General features: G+C 40.3%; 1 protein-coding gene across 1 annotated transcript in view; it reads right to left on the reverse strand.

The window, feature by feature from the left end:
• The window catches only part of TXNDC16 (thioredoxin domain containing 16), a 1,725,832-nt gene that overhangs the window by 1,360,544 nt on the left and 338,632 nt on the right, over positions 1–26,656 (reverse strand). The window lies entirely within an intron of this gene.

Here is a 26,656-nt window from a genome sequence, read left to right on the forward strand (position 1 = left end):
TCAAATCGTAAACACAGAAAAAAGGTTACTGAATGGAGCAATTTTCTTAGATATACAAAGGGCTTTCAAAACCGCGAACTATAAGCCATTAGCTAACAGACTATGGCTTTTCAACAATCTCTTGGTTCAAAAACTGCCTGTATAACAGACCATGTACTATTGCTGAAGACACGCACCTACATTAAAACAGGAACCATCTCATTTGGTGTTCTCCAGTGTTCTATCTTAAGCCCACTGTTCTTTATACCACAAACGGCCTTCTTTAGGCTTTACCAAGTCTAAACAGCACTACATATACTGATGAGAAAGTGCTAAATTACATGTCCTAAATCTTTAATTCATCTAAATTCTGCCCTACAAAATCTCTTTAATTTTGAACTGGATTACAATTAATGAAGTGATTGCGAATACAGCAAAATGTACAGTTATGGGGTTTGGAAATGTTAAAAGGTTAACAAAAATAGCTTAACCCATTATCACTGATCTTACTACCTTAATTGCATTCATAAAACAAAGGTACCCAAGTGTTCTCATGGACAATGCACTGCCTTTCCAAAAACAAACTATTGACTATTGCAACCTATACACCAAAGCTTGTAAATCAACTGCTAATGTCTTATTTCTAAGTTAAGAATACATCTTATGCATTGTAGCCACTCTTCAAGACCAAAACAATGACATACTACAGACGACAATAAAACAAAATTTTCAGGTTTATTCACCTCACCGGTCATGTTGAGCAGCACTAATATTCTATCTACACAAAAGGCAAGTTGGTTACCTATCTCATCTACAGCCACTTACCTGTTCAACATGCATACCTTAAAGCTGCTTAAGGACAAATAGCACCCTCCACTGAAAAAGCTCTTGTCTGTGCACAACTCAACTTACTCAATAAGCAAACCTCTCAAGCTTTTAGCTCAAAAAATCATGACAATGGCAAAAAAATAATGGGAGGACAAGCGACCAAAAATCAGGGACACATTGTAATTATTCATCTTACAAGCATAGCAAGTTGCTAGAATAGTAGGTTTTGCATTGACATGCATTTTCTGAAGGATTTGAAGCCTCAAACTCAAATGTCTGCCATTATTTACTGATTTAAATCCTCAGCAGTTTGCCAGAAAAATACACATTTTATGATGAACAGACCAAAAATTTGAAGCAAAAACCTGGGCATTATGCAATAAGTTGGGCAGCTGACAGTCATGTCACCAAGAACTGGCAGCACTCTTGCCACAAACAGACCCCTTTACACACTATCAGTACAGGAAACATCCTTCAACAAACTGACTTCCACCACCATAACTCTTTACCTAAAAAAACTGTAGCATGAGACAACCTTTTACTTTTCAATAAATAACCAAGATTATATATCGCTGAAGAATATACATACACTTGCTTCAGGGACCTGGGATATGGCATCATTCTTTCCTTTTCTGCAGTGTTCTATTAAAACACATTTGATTTTAATGCATAAGCAGATCCTGCTATACATATGTTTTTGCAAAGGCTATAAATCTAGAATCTCTATGCAGTTTTATACATTGTAAGTGCCCCCCCACCCCAGATCTGCAATACTCCTTCTGATCATTCCAGTGTCCCTGTTAATTGCCTAGACTACTCATTCCTCCTCCTTTTCTTGGGCTTCTACAAGTGAGCTGGGACCAGTGTGGATCTTAAAAGCATCCTAGGAGCAGTGCCAATGGCTGTTTTTGCTTCTTAGGAGAATTACTATGACCTACCCATTATTTCCCCACCCCCACATCTACATTTGTCGACAGTGTCTGAAAGCTACTCCCTTCTTTGGATTGCCTTCCCATCAGGAAGAGTCTTTGGTGAATGCCACCCTCTGGGACAGGCATGTCCATCATCCCTGCTAGTGGCACATATGTCACTAACTGAAACGGTTGTCTGGACAGTAGTGCTGCTTTATCCTTCCATGCTACGGTGCTGGTCTTTGTGACTGCTGTCCTTAGTCTCAACTTAGTGTAAAGTGCATGTAAAGTATATTCCTGTTGATTCCAATATATGTACATATGTGTATGTGTGTGTGTGTGTGTGTGTGTGTGTGTGTGTGTGTGTGTGTGTGTGTGTGTATATATCTCACACACACAATCTATATATATATATATATATATATATATATATATATGTGTGTGTGTGTGTGTACTCCTACTGATCATTATGTATACAGCTATACATACATTACCTCCGCTGATGCCAATTTATAAAGTTATACATATACTTATATTAATTACCACATATCAAGTTCTATGCATAGTACATGCCACTGATTACTGTGTCATTTAACTTGTACTTCAACCTACAACTGCCTTTCGCATGCTATTCTTTTAAAGAACTTGCCTGAAGGCCCAGGTAGTGACTGAAAAGGATTCTGTGGTAGTCCACCCATCTGGTCAAAAAAACAATAAATAAATAAACCACCTAAGGGAAGAAAGTGTGTAATGCTCAGTGATGGAATGAGAAGAGAAAATTAATAGCACAGAATGGTTTTAAAAGGTCTAGAAAAATATCATAATTCTCTTAAGTGAAAGACGGTGTAACCTCAAGTTCATATGAAACATGGACATCATGCTATATATGCATTAGTATTACACTGCAATGAACATGACTGATGAGCTTCTTTTGAATTCCTTTGAGTTTTTTTTTTTCACAAACGACTCAGTAAAAGTGAATTGTTACTAGTCTGATTTTTTTTTTAAGCAGATCCCATCAAAATTCTTAAAATGGACAGCAGAAGCCTTAAGACATTTGGACTTGTTTCTGAGCCAAAACCTGTCTATAAAGGGTGGGGGGGTACATTCATCTAGAAAGAAGTAACTTGATTTGAGATATGTTAGCAGGTTTTAGCTACAGTGAGCTGACTGCAGGATAAAACATTCTATCAACACTTTCACTAGCATTGTTACAGGAAGAGATTTGTTTAATACAGTTAAGTCCTATATGAATTCTGACACTTAAGATATTGTACAGGGCATCTGGGAAAGACATGGGAAGCTACTGAGTGCCTAGAGAGAATTCAAATCCAGACAAAGAGTAACAGTTTCTATGGTGCATGTAAACAGGCTTTTCTGAATTTAAATTGGCTATGGTACTGAGGAGTTATAGGTGGTAACCATTTGAAATACCCGGGACCCATTAGGCAAGTCCTGTAACGTGCAGACTAAATTACAGAAAATCCGTATTTACATATTCTGAATGTGAGATTGCCATGTCCTGGAATATTCCCTTTTTTCTGCAGTATGCTGATCTTGGAGTTGGTATATGTATAAATTCAGATGGTGGGAGCTTGCTCCCCTGCAAAAAAAGAGTTTAAAGGAAAAGAACAGAGCTCAATATTTGCTCTACTCTTGGATTTTGTGTGTCCCCCAGCATGCTGGAACTCCGCATTTCAAGTACCGACATTTCAATAGGGAGCTGGTACAGGTTGTTATGGTGACAGTGATGACAAACACATTCCACTGGTGGCACAAAGTGCATCTGCAGGGGAGGTTGCGTAGGTAAGTAACATGACTAAAATACAAGAAAAGAGCAGCTGCAAGTAGTTATGATATTACTGGAAGGAGTGATTATATCAGTAGCACATGATTCAATCCATATTAATGACTGTGAGAGGGATTTTCAGCCAGTTTACGTAGCAGATTGTTAAATTACAGATACCATCTGCTAGAAGAAGGACCAACAGTGAAAAGAAGCTGAAACATAAACTGAATAATCACATCAGCGTTTGCCTACACCACTCTAGACCTTCTTTGGAGTTTCAGTAAGAATGCACATGGCAGCAGTCTTGAAAACAGTGACAGTACACTGAAACAGTGAATTAAAGAGAATGATGCACATAGCCTTTAACATTTCTGTAGAGGATCTCATTGTCCATCTAAAAACAGAGGCCTTATATAAACGCCTTGTAAGCCATTTTATCAGCCATCACCATTTTCTTCAAACACTGTCACATCTCACAAAGAATTGGCTTCCAAATGATGGTTTACTATCAAGCGCACTGATTCAATCTACCTTTATTAATCCTATTAACCACACTACAGATGAAATGTAAATCTTTAACCTAAATGTACATCACTACCCTTCTTCACATCTCTGAATTTTTCTAACAGGACATGACTGTGCTGTGGCATTTACCTATTTATCACACACACCACTCACAAGGTTAGCTTTAGTGGTTTTACTTCTACATATTTGTCTTAGGAATAAACTCTGAGCAACTGCAACAGCCACCCACATTGCAAACTTGACTATGTATTAAGGTGATGCCTTAGCTAGTTACCTAGTTCACATAACATATCACACCTACACGCACACATTTTATATATTTATATACACACATATATATATATATATATATATATATATATATATATATATATATGTGTGTGTGTGTGTGTGTGTGTGAAACATTACTATACACACACAAATTTATACAAATTGTGTTTATTTGTTCCATCATATAAGTGTTAAATACTATTACATATATTGCATTACACACTCATTTTTATATAATGGGTACAGTAAAATATGGATTGTCCCTTTAAAAGTGTGCAAACTGACAGATCCAAGGGAAATTTTCACACAGCTTAGCCAGGAAAGTGAATGTGCTAGCTATCTCATAGTCAATTACTGTTTGCATAAAAAGTCTGCAGCTCAACAGCAGAAATTCAGTGCCTTGATTAGTGGTTTAGAGTGGATAAGCAGGGGCTTTCCTAGAGATCCAAGAATTGTGGAGTTTGTTAGTCCATTTGGGGCTTTTGCCAGATTTAACATGGTGGAGCAACTTCTGGGGCAGGACTGGGACAAGTTAGGTCAAGGTCAAAGCCTGCAGCTGTGAATTAGAGACTTATGCTGTATAATATAAAGTAGGTGGAGATAGTACTAAGATCTCAAAATATGTTTGCAAGGTATTAAAAGTGATACTGTAAATAGTTTTACAGAGCCGATCTGGGTGTGTGTGTGGGGGGGGTTAATTTCTTTATGGAATACTATATAAAATTGCATTTTTTCTACATGTGGTCTGGCAGTGTCTTTTTAGACTTAGAATATTTATATGGTTTATATATTTAGATGTGTATTTAGACGGCAAGTTAGATCAGATGGTGAAGACTTTGAGGTTCGTCCTGCAGTTCTGGATTCAATTCCTTCATCTTCTACTTGTGAATTGAGTGACTGTGTGCAAGTCACTTATCCATATAGTGCTCCCAAGTTGCCCCTGAAAAATAACATTCTCACCCAGTTAGCAATCAATAATAAGTAATATATGATATTGTTATTGCATGTGTTCTGGTCCTCTAATTCTTAGAGATATGAATATATTAGGAAAAAATATTAACTGTTACTCCTAACAATAATTTTGGCATAGAAATAATAGATTAATTCCAATGAACAAATGAACATGAAATGATTGCTTGTCTGTGGCCCAGACTGCAACTAAAATGAGTCATTATCAAATTACTCCACTATCCTGTGGTTAAAGTTTCAATAAATAAAAGGGGAACGGGGTGGAAAGTAGCACAATTAGGTTCTGATTATGAATGGATCTTAGAAGAATATAGGTATGGCAGATTATGTTGAAGAAAGGGTGGGGGTGTTGTTTACATCTTCCAGAAGATGGAGAAAATGACTAGCAGATTAACTAAGGAAAGGACTCTGCCTTGCTGGAAGACAGACTGCATAAAGAGCAACTAGACGAAGAAACGTGCATCAGGGAAATAGGTCAGCATTTAAGGAAGGTAATGACAATATGCCCACAGAAGTAAGCATTTACTAAAAGGGAACTGGACATACAGTACATTAATTTTATAATGTTCTACAAAACAGTTTATGACTGTTTCCCAGACCAGCATCTTAGAAAAAGAATATTTTCATCTTTGTTACAGGATCAAACAGACTTTTGTACAGAATTTAGAAAACAAATTCCCTGATTTAACAGCACTGTAGGGGCAGTGCAGCAAATTTTAGGGACAACACCATTCTGTTTTGCTCTGGCTGCTTAGCAAATGTGGCAATTGTTAAGCTTAATATAATGGATATTTTTGCCTTCAGCGACACAATTTAAGACAAATATACAATATAACAATGACAGCAAATCATTGAAGCACACAAAAGCAGCCAGACACCAGACAGTGACATAATGACCTCTACATTTTATAACATCCAAAGTAGAAAGTCTTTTGTAATTTTCAGCTGATCACTAAAACAAAGTAATGAATACAATTTGAAAAGATTTAAAATGTTGAAATACCACTCTACTCAAGCTTAAGCTGATGCAGTATTCGTACAGGAAGCACATACATGTACTCTGTATAAACACAGAAAATAAATATGACTACCTAAATGCACAACAATTCAGTGAAAATTTAAGAATCAGTGTCAGTGTCAGTCAGCGTCATACACTGTCAGTAGGTCGAGAAGTAGCACACTTGCCTTTGCTTCCAGAAGATCAGAAGGGTGTGAGTTCTCTTCCTACAGTTGGCATTTGGATTACATTTTTTTCCAATATTGACAATGTTGTGCAGCACCTCTGCTCTACATTGCCCTTCTGAGGCCCCAACCGTCTGAGTTGGTGCTAGCACAGGTGGACGTAAAACATCACCCCGCACTTATGAAAAAGAGTAGGTGAAGTTCCATACTGCCCTGGCCAAATTTCCCCTAGTCAGTATGATCACCACCTCGGGTCTTCTATGAAAAGAGGCGCATAGTTTGACTAACCTGATCACCAAAGTGTAAATAAATAAAAGAAACTATAAGAAGCAGGGTTTGAATTTTACTTAAGCTTAAACAACAATAAGTGTATTGAACAATATGACTAAATAGCACAGGGTCTTTCTGTAATCTTGACTGCTAAACCTACGGTTAGTAGTAAAAATGCTTTGCTGTAACAGCATGGCTGAATGACTTGAAGGGACAATGCAGGACACTTTCAGAAAAATCCTAAACTGAGATAATTAATCAACTTAAATTAATGCCAAGAGATAATAAATTAGTGCCAAGTAGCTATGTTGGAATGTGTCATTAAGTATGCAGCTGTAAATATGAACATTTGTAGTGAATGATATAGCTGTGCCACAGCACTAAAAAAAAAAAAAAAAACAATAGAAAAACAAGTATAGTACAAGACATTAAGGGTAGCAAAACAAACTCAATCAGATTCACAGTGCAAGCTTTGGCTGACAAATTATTAGTTCTACTCTAAACAAACACAAAGAATAGGTGTTACAATCTAGTCTTTGCAAGAGAAGGACAGTCACACTATATAAACTTCACTGGATAAGCACCAACATTCTAGCATCCCAAAATATACAGAAGAGAAAAGCCAGACTGTAAGGTTTAAAGCAGCAGCTTCAGTAGTTAACAGAAAGAAAAAGGATCATAACTAAAATTCATTATCTTTAAAATACAGTACTAACTTGGCTGCACTGCTGTGAGGTACTACTTCTAAAACTCTCACAATGACCCAAGTAATGCAACATTTGTAGTACTGCGTCACCCTGTCGCACAGAAATGCATAGCAGGGAATTAAGATTTAAAAGTTATAAAATGGCACACAATCGCCTCTCAAACTGCAGGCTGTGACGCAGGAAAGGCGCAAATTTAGACTAAAACAGGTACAGTACAGATTTTCTTAGGAAATTCAAGATAAAGGTGAGGTAGTCTTAAATCAGAACCTTCATGGACAAACTTGAGTTAACAGTAGCTTTGTAGCTGAGAAAACGGACCTCCCTTAGAAGGGCAATTGCCACTACTGCAAAATTCCATCTAAAGAAACAAGCTTAGCTTAGATTAGCAATCCAGTAACCAAAGAAGAGGAAAAAAGAAAGAAGTCTGAGTTGCATGAAAAGCAGATACAATCAGATGCCACTGAAGATGGGACTTCATAGAGTAATATAAAAAAGAAGTGTCTGAAGAATTTTTCCAACTTCCCCACTCTGTTCTTGTTGTATTCTTTTAAAATGCTGCTGGCTTGAGATAGTTCCAAGTCCATTCAACAAGAAAGCTGAGTGTCTGAAAATTTTTCACAGCTTCCCCACCCTGATCTTGTGACATCCTTTCAAAATGTTGCTGGTTTGAGATAGCATTGTTGAATGGCCTGGAACAAAGTATCTGAAGAATTTTCATGTATTTGATATCTGTTAATTTTTAACAGTCTGTATATGCTTTAGCTAAGTTCATACAGCCTACTGTCAGTCATTCCAGTAAATAAGTCACTGCATTTTATTATTTAAGTAGTCTAACAGTAAGAATTAAACCCTGGCTTCTTTCTTGGAAAAGAAATGACACGACAGCCAGGTTAGTTCACAAGTTGTGATCGCTTTAAGGCAATTCAGCAACAGAGCTAAGTGCCTGAAGATTTTTGCTGCCCTCTCATTCTGTTCCTGATACATTCATAAATGGCGTATTTCTTTTTGTCCACCACATATGTTAACTGGACCACACAATTTCTCTCATTATCCTCTTTTATTGGCGAGTGCTGCCCTTAGTATACATTTGTCGTTGGAAGCTCCTTATGATCTAATTCCAAATGCTCATACTAGTGTGCCCTAGATCAAACTGGGAAGTTCCTCCCCTTTGACTGCTAAAGTTTGAGACATTGTTGTAATACAGTACCCCCTCAGTCGGACTGAGCAGAAGTGGGCACAGCTTGCGTGACTGACATGCCAAATGGCCGTGATGTTGTATGCAAATGATGCATCATTGGCTGCCATGCAGATTTGACAGTGACATCATGCATACATTGGTCCTGTCTTGTATTACTATGTCTCTACTAGTGCTTTAATGTTACATTTTTTAACTACCAATGTTATAGCTGTTATGTCAGTAATGCATTTTTACTGTTATCTCTCTAACAAAGATTGTAAGGCATGGGACTATTTTGTTGCAGTCATGAATAGTGGGACTGAAAACAGGCCTCATAAAATCTGCAGTTTTCTGGCAACTCGCATACCCTTCAAAAACACAAGCTAATGCAACTCCAGTTATTCTAACAACTTTCTAAGTGTTTTAGAACACAATTTAAAAGTCTATTCCTACAGCACAGAATAGGAAATTTACTCTTTTCCTCAATGTACTGGCATTTCAGAGTTGGTTTATTTAATTTGCAGAGGGTGTGGGGGGTGCAGGGGGGCTTGCCCCCTGCAAAAACATAAAAAAAAAATTACTTTCAGTTATAGTCCTGTTCCTTTAGCATTAGATAATGGTAGTCTCCCCTCAAGCTAATATGCCGAATACTAGATGAATATTCATCAGGCCAGTGAAGACATCCTCATGAATATTCAATCCTTATTGAACACGCCACCAAGTGTTGGGTGGTGGGCAAAGTTTAGGCAAGACTTGCTACTGCACATCAGAGGGGGTATGTTCTACAACAATACCAAGTTTGAGATACCCTCTCTCTCTCTCTCAGATCTGCCTACACACTTAGTGCATAGTACAACATCTAGAAGTATTAACCCTCTCTTTCCATCTTACTTTTAAAATCTGCAACATCTTGGATAAGGCTACCAGCAGTGGCAAGCCTCCTATATTTTCTGTGTTCTAACACATACCCTATATACATATAGGTTCATAGGTTGATACTAGGCTATCTGCCCTAGGGCATTTACAAGCCTAGCCAGAGTGTGTTTGGCTTTCGCCACCCTTCTTAGATTAGTTGACTGTGCCTCTGTATAGTAGGTCACAGAAGATAGCCCATTTAAGGTTAGTTTACAGTGCCTCTGTCTAGCAGTGACACAGGAGATACCAGGGGTAAATTTACGATCTCCCATCCAAACGTCAAGATTCTTCTTGAAGAAGGTCATTGAGGGGCTCTGACTTGACATGGATTGGGATTTTGTTCCAGAGTGAGGGGAGCCTCTGGGATATGAATCTGCCCTTCCAGCATGTTCTATTTATTTCTGTGCTGAGGTTTAAGTCACTGGAGCGTGTAGTTCTGATGGATTTATTTACATATACCCTCTGCTGCATTTATTATATACCCTATATACAATATGCAAATATTTACATATACCCTCTGCTGCATTTACTTATCTAAACACCTAAGCACTAGACAAGATGGAAGGTCAATCTATTAGTTTCTCCTCTGTTGCTAGCCTTTTAGCACCAGTTCTCTTCAGAAAGTGTACATAAACTGCCTTATACTTAACACTAACACTTTAATTTGTCAGAGGTGTAACTTTATCTAGAGTCTTCCCCTCTAACCTAAAAATTTGTCCTGTGAGTTTCATACACCCACAATCCTTCAATAATCACATCAAAATATGTCATGCTGAGGCTGGAAAAATCACTCACAAAGCCTAACAGAAATAATATTAAGGTTCAGCAAAAAAAAAAAAAAAAAAAAAGAAAGAAAAAAAAATCAAGCCACTCATCCACCTGACTCATACATCCCATAAATGGTCACCCTGAGTAAAAATACTTCAGATCTACCACTTTGAACCAAAGCAGCAACAACGTTTTAATAATAGCTGACTCTATTGTCAGGCACTGGCATCACAAATGGATGTCCAGTCTCTGTGCCACCAACACATTTTGTGATTTGTGAAAATGGATGGAGTATACAGTCTACCTCCACTATCCAGAGAGGACAAGGTGACTACACGAAGTAAATGTGTGACTTGGTTTCAGTGAATGTACAACAGCACAGTGCTTATGGATGCTAACTGCAGATGACATAGAGAAGTCTTGGAACAGGATCCATCCCATGGCTACCAGATGGCAGAACAATCAATGATAAACATGTAAACAGAAGTGCAGCAACATCAGTCCGAACAGCACACAAAAGGAGTAGATTATCTGATCCAGAGTGTGAGCAAAGTTCAAAGAAAGTCAGGAGTAAGGAAGAGAGAGATGTGAGCACTGGATGAGATGGGGTGCACACTGATCTTCCTGAAAGCAATACCAGGCGTCCTGTACAAGCAAAGCAGCAAAAAAAAAGGCCTGGCAAATAGAACAGTGCTTATAAAAGTACTCTGCACCTAAACAAAAAAGACACTTACATATCTATTCTTATAGGAAATCTGCCTCCCACATTTACATTTCCCTTTTTCGGATAACATGTACCTATAATAAAACAAACTAAGAGGAAAAAGGAAGAATCTACTGTTTAAACTCTGCCTTAAGTTGTTTGCAAATGTCTTATTTTTTCTGTGTTTTACCTGAGGCACTGGTTTATTTGCTAAGGCTGCTCGCATCTCCTCTACCTAATTTTATAGCCAGAGCAAGCGTTGTACTGCTGTAATCCATTAGATCACTACTAGCCTGTACAATCTCAAGAGTTGTGCACACAGCACATTTGACTTCATTATCTTAGAATGTAAACTTCACAATACTGCTTTTCAGGTCTGCATGGTGTAGTTGAAACGTGCATGCCGTAGTTATAATATCAGCCATGGTAGCTAAGCTGTATGGTTTGTGTTAGCTTGTTAGTTACATGCTTTTCTAGACCAACACCATTCCATTAATTGTTTCAGCTTCAAGCAACAGTTTTCTAAGCTGTAATGCCATATTAAATACTGTTCTGCCATACTATTATTCTACCTTTTACTACTCTTTCCACCCCTCATTTTCTACTATTTCCTCTTTTTTGCAGTTTACCCATTCAAAGCCTTTACAAAAGTGTTTTCCTACCTCATACTCTTGAGAACAGTGGTAATACAACGGCGATCCTGCATCTACTAGCAGCCACCTTAATTAACCTTCCAACCTGCAGTTTAGGTTCCCAATTGACTAGTGTGAAGATTGGGGAAAGATGGGCGAAGGCTGCCAGCCTAGTCAAATAGAATTTGATACATAATTCTATCATTTGTACATATAAATGTAAAATACAGGCTTGTGTTCTTAAATGAAAGAAAACACTGTAAAATGTGAACTTCAAGATTGTTGCAACATTGCCATCTGCTGTAAGGAAAACTAAGCCAAGCATTTCAAATGTTCTTTGAAGTAAAATTATCTAAATAGTGGTGCCGCTGAAGCGGCTGGCTGAAAACATTCATTCTACTATCTTAACTTAAGGAATAATTGCTAGAGGGTACATGTGAAATGTCTTTTATTCTTGTAGTTTCCTGAGCAGGTGTTAGATTGCTAAATAATGCAATTTGTTGGCCTGGGATCTCCAGACTAAGTGTCAAAATGATGTAATGTGTATACTGAGAAAAGCTAAGCATCAAAATTATGTAATTTGGGAGGACCTAACAAAGATGTTTGTTACGGAGTTTAAAAACTATTGTAGATAGAGAGACAGTGTGCATCTTGATCTTGATATCAAACTTATCAGCACTCTGCCTGTTGTCTTAAGTAAGTAGTGTCTTTGAAATATGTTTTCTTGTAGTAATAGCTAGGAACTTAGAAGAAAGTTAGACACATGTTTTTCTGTTATATCTGAACTTTCCTTCTGTATTGTTTTAAGTTTCTGTGTGATCTCTGAACTCTTAGATATCACTGTGGTGTAGTAGTATTGTCTTGTGTTTTAATTATTTATTATGAAATATTTTCAAAACCTTTACCTGTGGCTGGTTTGTGTAGAGATAAGTAAGCTCTAGAGTACATTGCATATTTATAGAGTTTATTGTAATAAGCCACTCTAATAAGCCTTAGACTGAATAGTCACATTATCGATTGCATAATATTGCACAGTAATAATTGGACACCCTTTTATGGGCCTTTGGGTAGCTGATAAGTATTAGCTGGTGGTGGCAGAAATTACTACTGTATAGTCTGGGTAAAGGGGCACAGCTGGAGAATCTGTGTCAGCCTTTCCCAGGAGTGTCTGTGAAGTTGTATAAATACTTATCTCAAATTGTGTGTGGTGTGTCAGCGACCTGGGCAGGGACAAAAAGCACTGGTGGGACAGAGAGGATACTGGAGGTTAGCTTGCCAGCTAGGCTGAGATCTGGACCCTATAGCTGTGCCAGTGGGGAGTCTTATTGGGGACCTGGAAAGCAAGGGAGCAACCAGCCCCAGACTGACTGTGATCTCTGTGTGCACTTAAGGGAAATTGTACTTTACTGTGTGTATTTGTTATCCTTTCCTCTTATATGAGATGTACTCCCCGGTGTTAGTGGTGAGTATTGGGGCTTCTTGATTGTTAGGTCAGGGCACGGTCGTCACAAGTAGTACGTGTTTTTTTGTGATGCATTTTCTGCAATTTACCAGTTTTTGTAATTAGTGGCATGCACACTCCCTGGGGTAGCCTCTCTAGTGTAATCCCCACCCTAAAAACCCCACCTGGCTCCCTTAGTATTTAGGACTCATCCTTTCTTTTTACCAGTTACAATCTACCCTGACAGCTAATTGCCTGGCTTGTGGCCAGTCTTTTTAGGTTAAGCAAAGTCTCTACCGGCCAGCTCTTTTTTCTAATCCAGTACTTCCAACAATGGAACACGCTGCATAGCAAAACTTAACCCTCAAAGCAACGTATAATCTACAGCCTTACCCCCTTGCTTGAGTCTCACAAAAACTCTATCACTTCCCCTATATTCCTTTTAAACTGTTTTTTGGGATACCAACCTCTTAGAATCACAATCTTAAATAACCTGAGGCAAGGCATCTCTACTAGCTTTTTTCACCTTTACAGATTGATTATTTTTGGGACAAAAACTACAGTGCTTGGCTCTACCCGCTCTGCTCAGGCTCACTCTGCTCCTCTACTCTACCCCCATTCCCAACCACACCAACTTTCCTCTACCTTATACCTACTTTACCACACCCCCTCCCCATCTCCACATCCTTTTCTAAATCCACTAACCCCCCCGCACACCCACCCTCTCCACCTTTCACTCAGACTCCACCTCTATCCTCTCTCCGCTATCTCTTGCATCCTCTCTCCTCTCTTACTCACCCTTATTACAAACCATGCACTATCTCAACTGCATACTAACAAATACTCTTATTCATTTCACTCTACGTCACCCACAACACTATACATTTACCACATAACACACACCCATTCTCCAGTACTGCATAGAACTACCACCAATCTACTATCCCACTCTTTCTGGACATTTGCCCACAATTATGTAATAACTTTTTCCACCTACCTGCTTCTTTCAAACTCTTGAAAACCTCCTATCCAACTGCCCCTGCATACAGGCATCCTAAACTGACTATTAAGCTAACACTCCTCATACTACACTCTATGACAAATATTAAAGTGCGTGCTGACATCCGCCCCAACCCTGGTCCTAATGACACCCCCCCACTTATCTCATCTTACTCTACTCTTTCTCACATACACTCCCATCCCTACCCCCCACTCCCAAAAACATCAAACTCTGACCTGCTATTCACCAATTTTAACCTTCGTAGCACAGTTAACAAAGCTAGCATATTCCAAGCCACCTTAGACACCTACTCCCCCTGACATAGCAGTTATAACAGAAACCTGGCTAAAGCCACACATCAGAGACAATGAGTTTACCCCTAATGGCTATAACATTATTAGACTAGACAGAATAAACAAAAGGGGTGGTGGTGTAACTGTACTATTTAAGGATAACCTTAAAGTTGAACAACTCCAGTGCTTCCCACCTGACTTACCCAACACTGAGACTCTAACCACGCATCTAGAAATAAACCCAAACAAATCAATAACAATCATAGCTTCCTACCTCACTCCAGGCAACAACCTACCCATCACTGAAATTCTCCTTTCAAGGGCCTCCTTCACCTTTAACTAGGAAACTATTATTGTAGGCGATGTCAACCTTGACTGGCAAATGTGTACATCAAATAACTCTTCTAATTTCCTCAATCTATACAACTTTACACAGACCACAAACTGTCCAACTCGCAGAGACAAACACTCCAACAAACAGTCTACATTAGACTGGATATTAGCCAACAAATTTAACCTTAGTTGCATTGCAGGCTACCTTCCCGACTCACTCAGCGACCACTCCCCTACCTTTCTATACAAAAAAACGTATACACACAATATAACATCTCCTACAAATACATATGTAGCAAAAAGCATTTCTCCACCTCAATATTTAACCTAATTCCCCAACATGACTGGACCCCAATTAGGTACCTTCAGCTAGACCTTGCAGTACAACTCTTCAACAGCACCTTCCTTAACATTCTCAACAATCTAGCCCCAACTAGAAAAGTATGGGTAAAAGCCAAGCCTCTGCCCTGGTTAATTAAAGAAACCAAACTTTTACTTAAACACAGAGATAGAGCCTGGTCAGATTACCATACCACCAAAAACATATCAGTCCTAACTATCTATCAAGCTAAAAAAAAATCAAATTAGACAAGTAAGTGTACTTCCAAACCTGCCACCACCACCACCAAAACAACCCCCTGTAAATTCTGGAATAACATTAACCAACTCCTAAGCCAAGGCCACTTCCCTACCCCTACCCCAGTAACCTCTAACAAATCAGATACCATTGCAACACAAATGAACTCCCACTTTATAAATTCCATAACCTCCCTACTAGGCAACCAACCCAACAATCATCTTACTCTTCCTACCTCTACTCCTGATAATCCCAACCCCTTCTGCTTTTCTCACATTCAAACTAGCTTAAACCCTGTTGCCTGGCTACCAATCAGCTCCCAAAAGAATTTCTAAAAACTGCACCCCCATCTAATGCCTACCCCATATCCATCTTGATGAATCACTCTATTTCTGAACACTATGTTCCAGTTCTATGGAAAATTTCCCATGTCATTCTTCTCCATAAAGGTGGCTCTTCCAAAGAGATAACCAGCTTCTGCCCTATTGCCATTTTTTCTGGCAAAAATCTTAGAAAAATGCATCCACAAACAGCTCCTTAACCATCTCCTCTCTAACTATCTCTTATCTAGATCACAACACGGCTTCAGACCCAAACATAGTACTTCCACTACTCTAATCTCTTTTATAAATACCATTCATCATCTCCTAAATGAAAGCCAAGCAGTCTCCTCCATCTTTCTGGACATGTCAAAAGCTTTCAACACCATCTCCCATCAACCTCTACTCAACAAACTCTCAACAAACAGCATCAGCTCAGCCACTCTGTCCTGGTTCCTCAGGTATCTCTCCAATCGGCAGCAGGCCACCATATGGCAAAACACTCTATCCCCCCCTTCTCCCTATCTCTGTTGGTGTGCCCCAAGGTTCTATACTTGGCCCTCTCCTCTTCATATTATTCATAAATGACCTCAGCATTGCAACCAGTAATGCCACCACTGTCCAATATGCCGACGATGCCACTCTTATATGCTCCGCCCCATCACCCCAAGAACTTCAATAAAAAATGCAATCAGCCTTACAAAGCATAGAACAATGCCTATCACAACAGCAACTAATTCTCAACCCTACTAAAACCAAATTAATCTTCTACTACTTCTTCTTTCAGCTTTTCCCGGTTAGGGGTCGCCATAGCGGATCACCTGTCCACTCATGATTGGCAGTGGAGTTTTACAGTGTTGAGTTGCCAGCCCAGCGCCCAACATTCCACAGAAGGCACACACATGCACACACTCACTCCTAGGGCCAATTTAGAGTGTCCAATTCACCTACAGCATGTCCTTGGGATGTGGGACGAAACTGGAGCACCAGGAGGAAACCCACGTGACCACAGGGAGGACATGCAGACTCTGCACAGAAGGCACCCCAGCCGAGGCTCGAACCGGAGAACCTCTTGCTGTGAGGCAGCAATGTTAACCACTGCACCACCGTGGCCACCCACTAAAACCAAATTAATAATCTTCAAAAATAAAATCCAGGCCTTACCACACCTCTCTTACAATACGCTCATCAAACGGAACCAATATCGAACCCACAACTTACACCAAACTCCTAGGGGTCACTATTAATGAGAATCTTACCTTTGCAAAACATGCATCACTGACAATCAAAAAAGTCCACATCAAACTTAGCACCTTATACAGGTATATATATCTTACCCACAATACCAGGCTTGCCACTGCCTGTTCTCATCTGCTGTCTACCCTCCTCTATGGATACCATATTCTCAACAACCTTCACAAATCAAACTAAACAAGTTAGAATCATGCTACCACAAAAATGCAAAGTTTGCCATGAATGCCCCACACAGGACCCACCACTGCATTGTGCTCTCTCAACTAAAATGGCTACAAATCCCCAACCTCCTAGTTCACAACCAACTAACAATAGCCCATAAGTTAATTCATTAACCTTCTAACTGTCCCGCCCTCTCCGGTCTTCTCCAACCCTCTCTCAACCCCAGGTCCCACAGATCCTCCAGTAAACTTATGCTAAAGGTTACCCATTCCCACAACTATCACAGTGACTGCCTTTATTCCAATAAAATTACCAAACTTTGGAATACTCTTCCTCCTTCCATAAATAGATATCCAAACCATCATGAGTTCAAACAGCAACTACTTAACTACCTAGCCAATAACTGGCTCTGCTCCTGTCTTACCCCGTGGTTAAATCCACTATTGCTTTTCCCACCCTCTCCCACTGCCACAGCCTCTCACTCCATCCTTCCATCCTAATTTCTCTCTCTTCTATCCCTCCTTTCTAATAGTGTTTTTTGCTCCTCTCAAGTTACTATTTACACAATTCCATCCTCCAGGAATCTCAAACATTCTGGTCTAGCAATGATATTTGGTGTAACATGCAATTAGTACACTCTATATTTTGGACTAGCCTTTACCTAAGTTTTGTACTATGTTGAGTGTTGTTTAACTACAGATCATTACTGTTAACTGAATTACTGCTGTTTTATACTCAAAAGAATATATTGTACTTTTATGGAGCTTTTCTCCCCGGGCCTCTGCTGAAAATGGGCTCCTAGCCCAGTCAGACTTTTCTCGATTAACAAACGTAATAAATAAAATAAATAAAAATAAGAGTCTCCAACAGGTTTCTTATCTGCCCTAGGCTCAGTGAACTGCACATAACACATGATTTTCAAATCAAAATCAACACACTGTGTTTGGCTTGGTGGCAAAAATGTTTTAAGGGTTTTGTGCTTGTACTTCATTTATGTACCTCATGTTCTGGAGAATGGTCATAGGTCTGACATAAGCCACATATAAAGGGCCATACTTTGTTAGGCTGGCCAGACACAACAGCCACAGTGATGAAGGAAGGAAATATAAAGTTCTTTCTAACAGTCACAATGGACTTCAACAGTGTTATCAGGTTCAGATTCGAAAAAGAGCACATCGGGGGGAGAACACATCAATCTGCACCTCCCACCCCAAATGTAAAATATGACATGTCCAGAAGGTAGAATTACCTTGTTATAATGAGGGAATAAATCAGAGAAGGTAGCAGCAAATTCTATACAATTCCTGCAGATTTTAACCTCTTCTCTGTTGCAATTCCTTCTACCTCTGCAGTAACGAAGTGTTACTCTTTTTACACCCACATTTACTTATTAGTATCAGAACACAGTTTCATTACTCAGTGCCATGATGCTAGTTCTTACCGGTTTAATGAATTACCTACTGGTATATGAAACTAGCATGCCTGTTGTATATTCTTCTGCAATATGAGCCTTCAATTCAAAATATGTCAAAGTAACAAAAATGTCTAAAAACATCAATAACTTGTCAAAACAGTGCCACACTTCACAAAATGGTTTTAGACTGAGGCTTAGAAAAGCTTTAAAATTATCCCACAAAGAAAATGATGATGTACATATAACAATACAAGCTTTAATAAGCAGTCATTTTATTTACAGTGTGCATTTTGTAGGAAACAGGTGGTACAACACGTCTATGTAGAGCAGAGCAGGTCTTGTTGCAGTCTCCACATATATCCACCTCATTAGCTGCAATCTCCTGCATTTCCACAAATTCTAATAAGAGATCTTAGATGGTCATTACAGGCAGTAACAAAGTCATTTGAGAAAAAAAGAAATATGACGTCGGGAGCACTAGCAGTCATAGCTCAGAGACTGATGCAGTGTCTTTGCGATGTCAAAAGTGAAAAATAAAGACAGAGCACTAGACTTTTGCTAAAATTCTATCTTTGACAAAAGAATCAGAATTTGATAGCCCTGGTATATTATGCCAAATGCACATGAGACTGTACTGTTACAGAGATGATTAATGCAATTTGCGTGATAACGTTTGGTTGATCACTCAGTACTCCATTTTCCTGAACACCCACACATCCCCTCAAAGTCTAGTGTGAATCATCTTAGAAATGTTAAACATTGGCAGTGTGGAGTGGAGTTCATTTGAATCAAATCTAATCAAATGTAGAACCATGCACTAGATCAACTTCATTGTTTTATAACTGACTGACTACTGATACAACTTAAAGACTGAACTCTTTATAAGCTGCCACTCTGACAACTCACTGTCTGTGTTCTATAAATGACTTGCAGACTCCACTCTTTATAAAGTGACACTTTGATGTCTAACTATCACTATCACTGGGTAATTTTGTTTCATCTTCATTTATGACATTCTTGCCAGACAGCAAAGAACCAACAAACATCAGTGGTCAACTCAAAAATGTCCCAGGAACATTTTTCCAAAACAATGTTTAATGCTGAAGTTAAACATTTCAACTTGAGAACATGAAACCTTTGAGAAAAATTGTCCTGGGACTTTTATGAGTAAACCACTTGAGATGTTTGTTGGTTCTTAGTACTAGATTTTCACTCTCATGGGTGTTGGCAGTGGGGGGGGGGGGGCTATTTCAACAGTGATCTATTAGAACTACTGTTACGTTACATTAACTTACACAACTGTACAATGTTTGAAACATAAATCACTGCTGCAGTAGCCTAAGCTATGTGGGTGTATTACCTATCTTAGAGAAGAAAACAGGAGAAGGCCAATAGCTAAAGCTCCAAAAGTCCCTGGAGAATGGCCCTAACAAAGCTTGTTCTGGACCTGAAAAAGGAATCCAGTTTGGAATGTTTTGTAAAAGTATGTGCAGAGGATCAAGTAGCTGCCTCTAGAATATTTCTAGAGTCCACCCTTCTCCATTATGCCATTGAAGTAAAGGCTCTAGTATAATGTGTCTTGTTCCTGACTGGAAATGATGTACCATGGTGGGGATAACTAAAAGCAATAGCAAGGGACAACCATATGGAAATGGAATGTTTTGACACAAGTTGTCCTTTCTTTGTCCCATCATAGGAGATAAACAGCTGTTCAGGTTTCCTAAAAGAGTTAGTTCTGTCAAGATAATATCAGAGTTTCTAGTTTCTTCTATATGGCCAAAGTACGAATAATCTTTTCTTCCTGATTTTTTAGGTTTAGGACAGAAAACCATGAGAATGATGGACTGATTCAAAGCAAACTGAAACAACTTTTGGCACGAATGAAGAATTTATTCTAAAAGAAACCCTGTCTCTAAGGAAAACCATATAGGGCTCACACAATGAGAGCTTGCAACTCAGATACTTTCTTGCAGATATCAAAGAAATAAGCAATACAACCTCCCTTATCATATACCATAAATCAGCCTGATGGGTTGGTTCAAATGGAGACAGGGTTAACTTTTGAAGCACAAAGTTATGATCCCAGGTTGGTGCCATCTTTTTCCTAGAGGTCTTGATGTAAAACCTGTTTCAAAAACAACTTGACCTAAGACAAAGAAGACAGGGAAGGATTCATGGGCAGACATGCTGAAATTAGCGGAAAGGGTGGAAGAGCATAAAGGAATATTAACAGCAAAGCACTAAAAAGCCATGTGTTTTCCAGGCCAGCCTACAAAGAATCCTGGTGCATAATTTGTTTATGTTTTCCAGGCCAGCCTACAAAAAGTTCTGGTGCATAATTTGTTTGGTCGTCTGTTTTGAAAGGAGACAAACAAATCTACTTGAAGTGATCCTTACTACTGAATCAAATCTTAGAAGACCCCCTTGTTCAATTTACACTCGTGAGGGTCTGTCCTGGTCTTGTTCAGCTTGTCTGCCATTGTATTTTGCTCTGATGGAATGTATGAAGCTTGTAGGGTTAAAACAATGTTTTGGAGCAAACTCCCAAACTACCCATAGTAGCCACCCCCCCAAATTCTTTATGCATGATATCACTGGGGTGCAATCTGTAATCACTTGCAGAGCTCCAGGGGACCACAGCTGATGAAGAAATTCTATGGCATGGGTCATAACACTTTTTCCCCCCATTTATTTGCTTTGACCTATCTGTTTTGTTCCAAAGACCCTGTACTTTTACTCCAACTGAAAAGTACAGTTGTGTACCTACCATAAATGTAGATGTTCGAGTGTATGCACTGTTGCAGTCATTACTCTTGGGTTATCCTGCTGGCAGGCTACCCTAAGTCGGCCAGAATTCCAAAGTCTAGGTCTGGCGTCGGTTGCTGTCACCTCTTCCCTGATGTCAGTGCGCCAGGGGTAAAAAAGATGCGGCAGACGCCATTTTCTTCAGTTTTTCTTGCCCCAGATGTCAGGTGCCCCCAAATTTGTAGGCTGAAAAATAAGCCAATAAAAATGCATGCACAAAAATAACATTTCCTTCATCTACAAGCAAATATATCAAATAGGTTGTATAGGACAGAGAAGTGCAGATAAGTCCCAGCAATGAAAAGGGGGATGGTCGGTGGGTAACCTGGACTGCAACAGTGAATACACTCGAACATCTACATTTATGTTAGGTACACAACTGTACTATGTTCATCGTGTTTCACTGTCGCGGTCATTACTCTTGGGTTGAATCCCAAAGCTGAGGATGGGCCAGCTGGGCTAAATAGGATTAGGGGAGGCTATGAGACTCTGCAGAACTGCAATGGCAAAGCCTGATCTGGACTTAGAGTAAAGAGGTAAGTGGTAGTGCTTTGTGAAAGTGTGCACTGAACTCCAAGTTGCAGCCTCTAAGATATCCTTGGTTGGTACTCCTCTGAGGAAGGCTGCTGAAGTGGCTGCTGCTCTGGTGGAATGAGGCCTAATGCCCTTAGGCACTGATTTGCCATGTTGAAAATAACAGAAACGGATGCAATGGCCTATCCATTTAGAAATAGTCTGTTTTGAGATGGCCTTTCCTTGTGATCCTGCAGCATATGACACTAAAAGTTGCTCAGTCTTTCTGAAAGCTTTAGTTCTGTCCAAGTAGATACGTAACTGCCTGTGTATGTCCAAAGAATGCAGAATTTTCTCACCCTTGTTCTGTGGTTGTTAATCTGTGGATTTGGATAAAAGGTAGGCAAGTGAATAGTTTGGCTGAGGGCCACACTGGACACCACCTTAGGCATAAATGTAGGGTTGGTCCTCAGGGAAACCCTGTCAGGATGAAAAATGATAAAAGGTTCCACAGCCATGAGTGCTTGTAATGCCGAGACTCGCCTTGCAGAGGTTATTGCTAGGAGCAGAGCTGTTTTCCAGGATAAGAATTTTATATCTGCTGTTTATGCTGGCTCGAAAGGAGGCAGTGTGAGCTTTTCCAAAACATAATTGAGGTCCCAGGCCGGAATTGGTGCTCTCCTTGGAGGCCTAATGTTTTTGGCCCCCCTGAGGTACTGTCTTATTAGAGGATGTGAAAAGATAGGTGGTTCCATATTGTAATGGGCTGAAATGGCAGAGGCATACATTTTTACTGATGAGAAAGAAGGGCCTTTGTGCAGCATCTCAGTTAGGTATTGTAAAATCTGAGGGATATTTGGTACACACATGTCAATGCCTTGTTCCTGGTTCCAAGCACAGAATCTCTTCCGATTTTCTGGTACTGGGCCTCCTGGCCTCCAAGATAACATCCATAACAGCTTTTGGAAGAGGAGTCTTCTGAATGGCTACATTATCTGCCATGCTGCCAGATTTAAGGTCCTGAGTTGGCTGTGCAGGATCTGATTGTTTTGTTGGGTCAGCAAGTGAGAAGTTTGAGGCAATATCCATGCTGGACCTGCAGACAAGCTCTTTAGGATTGGATACCAGTGCTGGCGTGGCCAGTCAGGTGCAATCAGTATAATTTTTGGCTTCTCTTGTCTGACCTTTAGGAGTACCCTGGGAAGGAGAGGCAGTGGAGGAAAGGCATATACTGTTAGATTTTTCCAGGTGAAGGATAGGGCGTCCACTTTCCATGCTTGCTTGTGATAAGTCCTTGTGCAAAATCTCTGTAATTGGCAGTTGTGAGGGGAGGCAAACAGATCTATGTCTGGGCATCCCCATTTCCTTATCATGCTGAAGACTTGTGGATCCACTTTCCATTCGTGGGGATCCATGAGGTTTCTGCTTAGTTCATCTGCCAGAGTATTTGTTTTTCCTGGCAGGAATTGTGCTTGCAGGTGAACTTGAAAAGCCAATGCTGTGTCCCATAAGGTCATTGCTTGTCTGCAGAGGGGATAGGAATGTGTACCAACCTGCTTGTTTATGTACCACATGACCGTAGTGTTGTCTGTCTTTATCAGTATTTGTCCCGGATGAAGCAGGTCCTTGAAAGCTGTCAGGGCATTTTGAACAGCTAGCATCTCTTTTTGATTGATGTGAAGATGCATCTGGTTTGCAGGCCATGTGCCCTGAATACATTTTCCTGCCATATGGGCCCCCCAGGCATAATCTGATGCATCCATTGTCAGTGTCTGGCTGTGGGTAAACTGAATGGCAGACCCTTGTTGTGATGACAAGCTTCTGCCCACCATCGAAACTCCTATTGCAGGCAGGGAATGAGTGCAATTACTGTCTCCAGGCTGTGGCAATGCCGAGTCCAAACACTTTTTAGGTACCATTGTAGTTTCCTCATATGCAGTCTGGCATATGGAATTAGTAGAATGCAGGATGCCATGAAACCAAAGGCCTGCAGGATTTTCCTTGCAGATAAGTGGGGTTTTGTTGCCAATTTCTTGAAGTAAGTAGTCAGTTGCTTTTGTTTCTCTGGCGTGAGATAAGCCATCTGGGCAGTTGTATTTAAGCTTGCACCCAGGAATATTATCTCTTGAGAGGGCACTAGTTTTGATTTCTTTTCGTTTACCGTGTACCCCAGGCCAATTAGTAATCTTTTTACAAACCCCAGATGCTTTAGAAGAATGTCCTTGTTCTCTGCTTGAATTAGGCAGTCGTCCAAGTAGGGATTTATTTGAATTTCTCTGTCTGCAAAACGCAATTACTGGTGCCAGACATTTTAAGACCCTGGGCACAGTAGATAAGCCAAAGGGCAGTGCAGAGAATTGGTAATGCATTGAGCCAGCTATGAATCTGAGGTATCTTCTGCAAGATTGTCTGACTGGGACATGCAGGTATACCTCTTTTAGATCCAAAGTTATGAGCCATGCCCAGCATGGGCAGTAGCTGCTGTAGAGTCAACATCTTGAATTTTGGAACTTCCAGAAACGTATTTAGTACAGACAGGTCCAGTATTGGTCTCCAGGTTTTGTCCTTTCTGGGTACTAGGAAAAGTCTTGAGTAAAATCCTTGTCTCTGCTCTTGTTGTGGTACTTGCTGAATGGCCCTCATGTCCATGAGGGCTGTAATTTGTTTTTGTCCCTCTGCCCATTGATTGTGTTGCAGGTCTGGCATACCTTTTGACCTTGGTAGAGTGTGAAAATGGAACCTGTAGCCTTGGGACACTGTTCAGGACCCATTTGTCTTGGGTAACCATTTGCCAATTTGATGAAAAAAGTGCTAGTTTTCCCCCTAAGGGGGCTGCCAAAAGAAAAGTGCTTGGATCTGGCAGAGGAAAGTCATTGGGACCGTTTCCTGTAAGGTTGTGATTTGTCCTCTCCGCTGTTGGAGGTAGGAGCAGCACCCCGTTGTTTAGGCCTCTATGAGTCTTGGGGCTGAGATCTGCCTCTAGGACGCCTATATCTGCCTCTTTGTGGTCTGTCTGACACTGGAAAGGACCAATTTTTAAAAGGCCAGTTATTGCTAAACCTGGGTGGCTGTACCTGTAAGAAATCCTTGACTGTCTGCATGGATTTTGCTTTATCCTCCATTTTTTTCAACACCTCTTCTGCTTTAGTACCAAATAAAGTATCATGCTGTAATGGAGCATCTAATAATTTTGCTTTAACATGATCAGGCAGATTATGTTCCTTTAACCAAGCATGCCTTCTAATAACAGAACCTGTAACAGCGGCCCTGCAAGAGGCCTCAAGTGAATCATAACCACATTGCAAAGTATACTTTCCCACTTGTTCAGCTATATGCAATAAATCCTGCAATTCCTTGTTCTCTGCACATTCAGTATTTGTCAACAATTTCTGTTTAAGCAGTGACATTAAGTATTGTTGATATTTAAGCATATGAAACTGGAAATTTAAAGCCCTTACGGCCAAGGCAGCAGAAGTGTAGACTTCCCCCTCCCTCCATCTGTCTAGAGCCCTAGAATCCCTATCAGAGGGGACAGGGTTTTTTGCAGTGGAAGCTTTAACCCCTTTGGCACCCCGAGATATAGTTTCTGGGTCAGCAGGGGTTTTTTTATATAGGAATTTATGAGAATCCGGGACCTTGTAGTATCTGTCTGGCTTAGCAGGTGCATGGGGATAAAGAGTCGGGGGACAGACCGGACTCTGAAAATACATCTACAATGTCTAGAACAGGTGGAATAGCAAGGGGTCTGTGCTGAGGAAGTAGCAAGAAGTCTCTGAGCCTTTTCTTTGATTCAGTGTAATCTTGGCTCTCCCAGTGGAAATGCTCAATCATGGTATACAGGGATTCCCCAAAGGAATAATCCTCAGGAGGAGAGGCTGAAGGAATGGATTCTTCAGCATCAGAATCCTCATAGGGAAGCATGGAGTAATCCTGTTCATAAGTGGAATCAGAGGCAAAAGAAACCTAATCAGAAGAATCATACTCTGTCTCTTGCCTAGGCCTCTTATCAGGAGAGGCATGGGACCCCTTGATCAAAGTAATTAAGTCTTCGGCCATTTTGAGCATCTGATTTTTAGGCAGGGAAGTCTGAGTAGGAGAATGCTGTACTTGTTTTTTTCTACAGCTGCTTTAGTCTTGGTCTTTGAAGCTAAAGATGGCTTAATATAGAGTTGTGTAGGTCTGAAGACACCCTCAGAAGCCGATGCCTGCTCAGCGGCTCCAGACCCATCTGAGGGAATGATTTCCGAGTGTCCAATACCTTGAGTATCCAGAGGCCCAATCGGCTCCACATGGGAGTCTGAAGCGGCCTGTGACTCTGAGGTACCGGGGGCACCAGAGGCTGTGAAAGTGCCTCACTGGGAGCCGGCGACTGGCCTAGCAGAGGCCTCGTCGTTGGTTTTGGTCCTCGGATGCCTATCCTTTTTCCTTGTCCTTGCGCTTTTTGTAAACTCCAGTTGTCGGCTGTTCCGAAGGCATTATATAATTAAATCTTAGGTCAAAGTAATGAAATGCAAAATCGAACCGACGCTTAATAGTGCGTTGGTTAAATCTAGCACAAAACCAACAGCTAGCAATGTTGTGATCAGGGCCTAGGCAAAGAATACAGTAAGAGTGAAAATCCTTATGAGGTATTTGCTTCCCACAAGAAATACAATTGTTAACGTTTTCTGACATCGGTCTGGAGCATGAAAAATGTTTCCCCAACGGGGTACTTAGCTTTAATGAAGACTTCGGTTCTGAAATTCGGATTTGAAAATCTCAGGAGTCGGCTGACCAGCACTTGCAAACTGCTTTTGCTTCGGGCACTGCGTGGCAAGAAAGACTGAAGAAAATGGCGTCGGCTGCATCTTTTATACCACTGGCACACTGACGTCAGGGAAGAGGCGACAGCAAACGATGCCGGACCTAGACTTTGGAAT

Source organism: Protopterus annectens, chromosome 6.part0, assembly GCF_019279795.1.
Source record: "Protopterus annectens isolate FY-2018-M chromosome 6.part0, PAN1.0, whole genome shotgun sequence".
Taxonomy (NCBI): Eukaryota; Metazoa; Chordata; order Ceratodontiformes; family Protopteridae; genus Protopterus; species Protopterus annectens.